Consider the following 6,000-nt stretch of genomic DNA (forward strand, 5'->3'; position numbering starts at 1 on the left):
CTCCCCGCCGGTGCTGCCTCAGCCCCTGCACGCTACCTTGCCTCTGTCCCTGCCTGCATTCTTTTCTTCGATCGTCGCGTCGCCGGCAGCACTGCCATTCACTCAAACAGCTCCGCTCCCCTCTGCCGCATCCATCCGGCTTTCTGATGCACTTCCTGTTTACGTAGGGCCAGATGGACGTGGCAGAGGGGAGCGGAGCTGCCTGAGTGATTGGCACCGCTGCCGGCGACGCGACGATTGAAGAAAAGAATGCAGGCAGGGACAGAGGCAGGGTAGCGTGCAGGGGCCGAGGCAGCACCGGCGGGGAGGACAACCATCTTTGTTGCAGGCGCGGTGGGACGCAGGGGTGGAGAGAGAGGCAGGGAAGGGCATGAAAGCTGCCTTACAGCAATTCCTCAAGGCCCCCACACTACAGCAGTGGCCAGGAGGAGAAACTAGTGGTTGGGCATCAGTGTCCTTGCCCTGGGCCTGCCCCGTGAGAGGGGGTGGGGTGGAGAGAGCGAGTGAGTGAGTGAAACGGTGGGGTGGAGAAATAATTGTTTGACATGGGGGAGGGAGAGATGCAGGAGGAAAAGAGAAGGAGAATTGTTTGATATGGCTATGGTGGGGAGAGGAAGGGAAAGGCTGCAGAGGAGTGGCAAAGGACGATAGAGGAAAAAAGTGTTGGACATGACAGTGGAGGGAAGGGAGTGAGAGATGAGAAGGGGAAATATTGAACATGGCTGGAGGGGAGAGAAAAAGATGTTAGACCAGGGGCTCAAGGCAGGGAGAGAGAGAGAAAGAGAAAGAAAGAAAGAGAGAGAGAGAGAGATAGTGGACAATATGGGAGAGATGTTGGACATAGAGGTGGAGCAAAGGGAAGGAGAGATGCTGCACAAGAGAGGGGGAAGAGGGAGATATTGGATCCAGGGGCGGAAGGGAGATATGCTGGACAATGGGTAAGAGAGAGAAATGCAGGACAATGGAGGGAGGGGGTAAAAGGGAGTTGTCAGGCTATGAGAGTGAAGAGAGATTAAAGAGAGGGGAGATGGTAATGAAATGAATGAGAGGATAGTGATTACAGGTGGTAGAAATATGGTAATGGTGCGTAGATTGAAGATGGAAGGGAATGGAAGGCTGGGAAGGAATGAGCTAGTGGGTGAAAGGAGATGAAAATTTGATAGATATCTGAAAAGGAAAAAGTTTAGAAAGAGGGTTAAATTTGAGTAGACAGAGGCAGAAAAGAACAAAATACAGAAAGGAAAGAGCTAAAATGGAAAGATCAATATTTCAGAAGCAGTTGTAGTGAGGAAATGGAACGAGAGGAGAGAAAAGACAAATAAGTACACAAGTACATAAGTAATGCCATACTGGGAAAAGACCAAGGGTCCATCGAGCCCAGCATCCTGTCCACGACAGCAGCCAATCCAGGCCAAGGGCACCTGGCAAGCTTCCCAAACGTCCAAACATACATGTTATTCCTGGAATTTTGGATTTTTCCAAGTCCGTTTAGTAGCGGTTTATGGACTTGTCCTTTAGGAAACCGTCCAACCCCTTTTTAAACTCTGCTAAGCTAACCGCCTTCACCACTTTCTCCGGCAACGAATTCCAGAGTTTAATTACACGTTGGGTGAAGAAAAATTTTCTCCGATTTGTTTTAAATTTACTACACTGTAGTTTCATCGCATGCCCCCTAGTCCTAGTATTTTTGGAAAGCGTGAACAGAAGCTTCACATCCACCTGTTCCACTCCACTCATTATTTTATATACCTCTATCATGTCTCCCCTCAGCCGTCTCTTCTCCAAGCTGTATAGCCCTAGCCTCCTTAGTCTTTCTTCATAGGGAAGTCGTCCCATCCCCGCTATCATTTTAGTCGCCCTTCGCTGCACCTTTTCCAATTCTACTATATCTTTCTTGAGATGCGGCGACCAGAATTGAACACAATACTCAAGGTGCGGTCGCACCATGGAGCGATACAACGGCATTATAACATCCTCACACCTGTTTTCCATACCTTTCCTAATAATACCCAACATTCTATTCGCTTTCTTAGCCGCAGCAGCACACTGAGCAGAAGGTTTCAGTGTGTTATCGACGACGACACCCAGATCCCTTTCTTGGTCCGTAACTCCTAACGTGGAACCTTGCATGACGTAGCTATAATTCGGGTTCTTTTTTCCCACATGCATCACCTTGCACTTGCTCACATTAAACATCATCTGCCATTTAGCCGCCCAGTCTCCCAGTCTCGTAAGGTCCTCTTGTAATTTTTCACAATCCTGTCGTGATTTAACGACTTTGAATAACTTTGTGTCATCAGCAAATTTAATTACCTCGCTAGTTACTCCCATCTCTAAATCATTTATAAATATATTAAAAAGCAGCGGTCCTAGCACGGACCCCTGAGGAACCCCACTAACTACCCTTCTCCATTGTAAATACTGCCCATTTAACCCCACTCTCTGTTTCCTATCCTTCAACCAGTTTTTAATCCACAATAGGACATTTCCTCCTATCCCATGACCCTCCAATTTCCTCTGTAGCCTTTCATGAGGTACCTTGTCAAACGCCTTTTGGAAATCCAGATACACAATATCAACAATGGACAACAGTTGCTTGAAGAATTAGCAGAAGACGACAGGAAAGTGGGAAGGAGAAACTGAAACCAACATGATAGAAAAATAAAATGTCCAGACAACAAAAGGTAGAAAAATAATTTTATTTTGAATGTTTTAAATGGAATATGTTCAGTTTTATTGTGTTCAGTAGAAAAGGAAATGCATTTTTGTTTTTATTTCTCCAGTGTTGCACTAAATGTTGAGGTTCTCAGTTCAATTTTTGTCTACATATTTTTATTTCTAATTTGTAATCCCTTGTTCTGCATTTGGTGATGGTCTGTCAGTGTGAGACTGTAAGGGCAGATGTGGAGATTAAAGAGGAGAGGGCTTCTTTATTTTCTGCCCTGGGCACCAGCATGGCTAACAGTAGCCCTGAGCCTTGCTGTAGCTGGTGGGGATCCCCAAGCTCTGCTAGCTGAGGACATCCACTGAAGGTGGCCAGAAATCCCTTCTGCTGAGCTTGGCAGATGGGGGGCAGCATCCTTGAGCCACTGACAACTAAGCACGCATGGGGTGCCGCTATCGGTGGCTCAAGGAGTTGCTGCTTCCGACCAAGCTTGGTAAATGTAAATTCTGGCCATCTTTGGTGGTCGTTTTCAGGTGACAGAGCTTGGGGATCTTCATCAGCTAAAGTATTTATCTTTTGAGTTGGGAAATGCTGGGGGAGGGGGTTAGAGAGAAAATTTTGTGCCCGCCCACTTTGGGTTCAGGCCCACCCAAAATTGGCTGTCTGGCTACGCCACTGGCTTGCAGACTGTAAAAGCTGAGCACTCTTCCCCCCTCCCCTTTGTTTTGGGTTCACCAGCGTGGCTAACTTGGGGGGTTCTTCATGAACAGGATGAATCAGCCACACGAACCCAACCACTTTCCCCTGCAAGAAGGGCCCTTTTCAAGCTTTGCAGAGCTAATCTATTTAGGGCACTGTTGAATTACTCACTTATCATGCTGTGTAGGGAGAACCTCCATTACAGGTAAGTAATCTCACGATTTCAGTCTAAACAGTTAACCTGGGTGAGGGAGGGGGACCTTCAGAGGACCACAGCACACAATACCTCTTTGTTCAGTCCATCCCCAGTGCCCCAGATTTCGCCCCCAGCATTACCCCCTGACACCAGTCAATCCGGGCACAGCCAGTCTAATCACAGATGCAGTGCTTAAAGGCTATTTTAAAAACATATTTAAGAGGGACATGGATGGACATGAATGGGAGGGCAGGGCCCAGGGAGAGGAGAAATTGCTGGAAATGGAGGGGAGGGGAGAGAGGAGAATTGCTGGATATGGATGGAGGAGGGAAGGGCAGAGAGGGACAAGGATGGACATGGATGGGGGGTCAGGGCCCAGGGAGAGGAGAAATTGCTTGAAATGGAGGGGAGGGGAGAGAGGAGAATTGTTGGACATGGATGGAAGGGAGGGAAGGGAAGACAGAGGAAGGAGATGCACATGGATGGAGGGGAAAGGAGAGAGAAGAAATGCTGGGCATGGATGGAGGGGAGGGAAGAGAGAGGAAGGAGATGAGATGAGGAGAAAAACTGCACATGGATGGAGAAAATAGGCAGAAGCTGGATCCACTGGACAGTCAAGTCTGCGGAGGACCCAGCTTTTACTTATGAATATAGAGCAAGAAATATAGAAGAAAGGAGGAAAGTAAAGAAATAAATGGAAAGGAAGCCCTGGAAACGGAATTAAGAGGACAGATAGCAGCAGAATCAAATACTGGGCCAGCATAATCAGAAAAAGAAAGTCACCAGACAACAAAGGTAGAAAAAAATCATTTTATTTTCATTTTAGTGTTTGGAATATGTCCACTTTGAGAATTTACATCTGCTATCTTATTTTGCAATGTATAGCAATTTGTTTCTAAGAATATTGCTGACAATTCCTGTTTCCTTTGCATCTTGTGCCATACGGGGGAGGGGGGCACCAACTGATAGTCTGCAGGGGGGCACCAGAGACCCTAGGCACAGCTCTGAATTTGGCAACACTGAAGAAATAAAAACAGAGATGTACTTCCCTTTGTATTGAACATGATGGGTGACATAGCCATAGGGGCTGGGCCTGGGTCCCCCCCCCCCCCCCCCCCCACACACACACTTTGGGCTCAGACCCTCCAAAATTAGCCATCTCCCAAGCCTGCCAGCTGAAGACTTCCTCCTCTGGTCTGGCAGCCAGAGCTTTCCAAGCTCTGTAGCTGGTAGCTGTGTCCTCAAGCTGCTGCCCCCATTGCTGCTCCCCTCAGTTTTCACACATGCAGAAAAAACAAGCAATCACAGGGGGAGGGGGTCAGCAGTGGCGGCAGCAGCTCGGGGACACTGTCGCTGGCTGCAGAGCTTAGAAAATTCTGGTTGTCAGAGCGGCAAAGGAGGGGCCTAGAGATCCCTGCCAACTCAGGTATTTATATTTTGCATTAAGGCGGGGGGGGGGGGGGGGGAGAAGACAATTTTGTGCCCACCCACTTTTGGGTTCAGCCCTGCACACACACACACACACACACACACACACACACACACACACACACATCCCCTTCAATCTGGCTATGCCACTGAACACAATACAAAGACATCTGTGATACACGTATCTCAAAGTTAACATAGTCCAGTTAATAAATTCAAAGTAAAACACTTTTTTCTACCTTTATTGTCTGGACTTTTTATTTTTCCATCACGTTGATCCCAATTTCTCTGTCTGTCTTCTGCTAATTTTCTTTCCAGTGGCTGTTGTCCATTTGCCTTTTCTTCTCTCTCCTGCCTTGTCCTTTTCCTTTACACCTCTTCACCCCTTAAAGCTCTTTCCTCCCTTTTTTCTTCTCTGCCTCTCTATCCACTCAAATTTCACCTTCTTTCTCACCCTTTTGTGCAGTTACCTATTAACTTTCCATATCCTTCTCTCATTCTTTAGCTGTCCCATTTGTCATCTCACTTCTTCTCCAGCCTCCATCTTTCATCTACCCTCCATTACTACCTCTGTATTCACTATCCTCCTCTCACTCATTATCTGCCACCCCTTTTTGGCCCCTCCCACATGATTCTGCCATTTCCACTTTTTCCCCTCCCTCTACTCTCGTAGCCCAGTATCTCTTCTCCTTCCTCCCCCTCCATGGCTTGACATTTCCTGTCCCATCCCATTTCCTGTCCCATCTCTCTTCCCTTCTGCTGCCCCCTCCCATGATCCATCATTTCTCGTCATCACTCTCTCCTCCAAGATCCAACATTGCTCCCTCTCTCTTTCCCACTGTTGTTCTCTCCCTCTACTCCATCCCAGCATCTCTCCCTCTCTCTTTCCTCCCTCCCATCCATTGTCAGCACCTGCCCCTCTCCCTCTCTCTCTCTCTCCCTCTCTTCCTTTCCTGGGTCCAACATTGTTCTCTTTCTTCTCAAAAACCTTCCCATCTAGCACCTCTCCCTC

This window comes from Microcaecilia unicolor, unplaced genomic scaffold, assembly GCF_901765095.1.
Source record: "Microcaecilia unicolor unplaced genomic scaffold, aMicUni1.1, whole genome shotgun sequence".
NCBI lineage: Eukaryota > Metazoa > Chordata > Amphibia > Gymnophiona > Siphonopidae > Microcaecilia > Microcaecilia unicolor.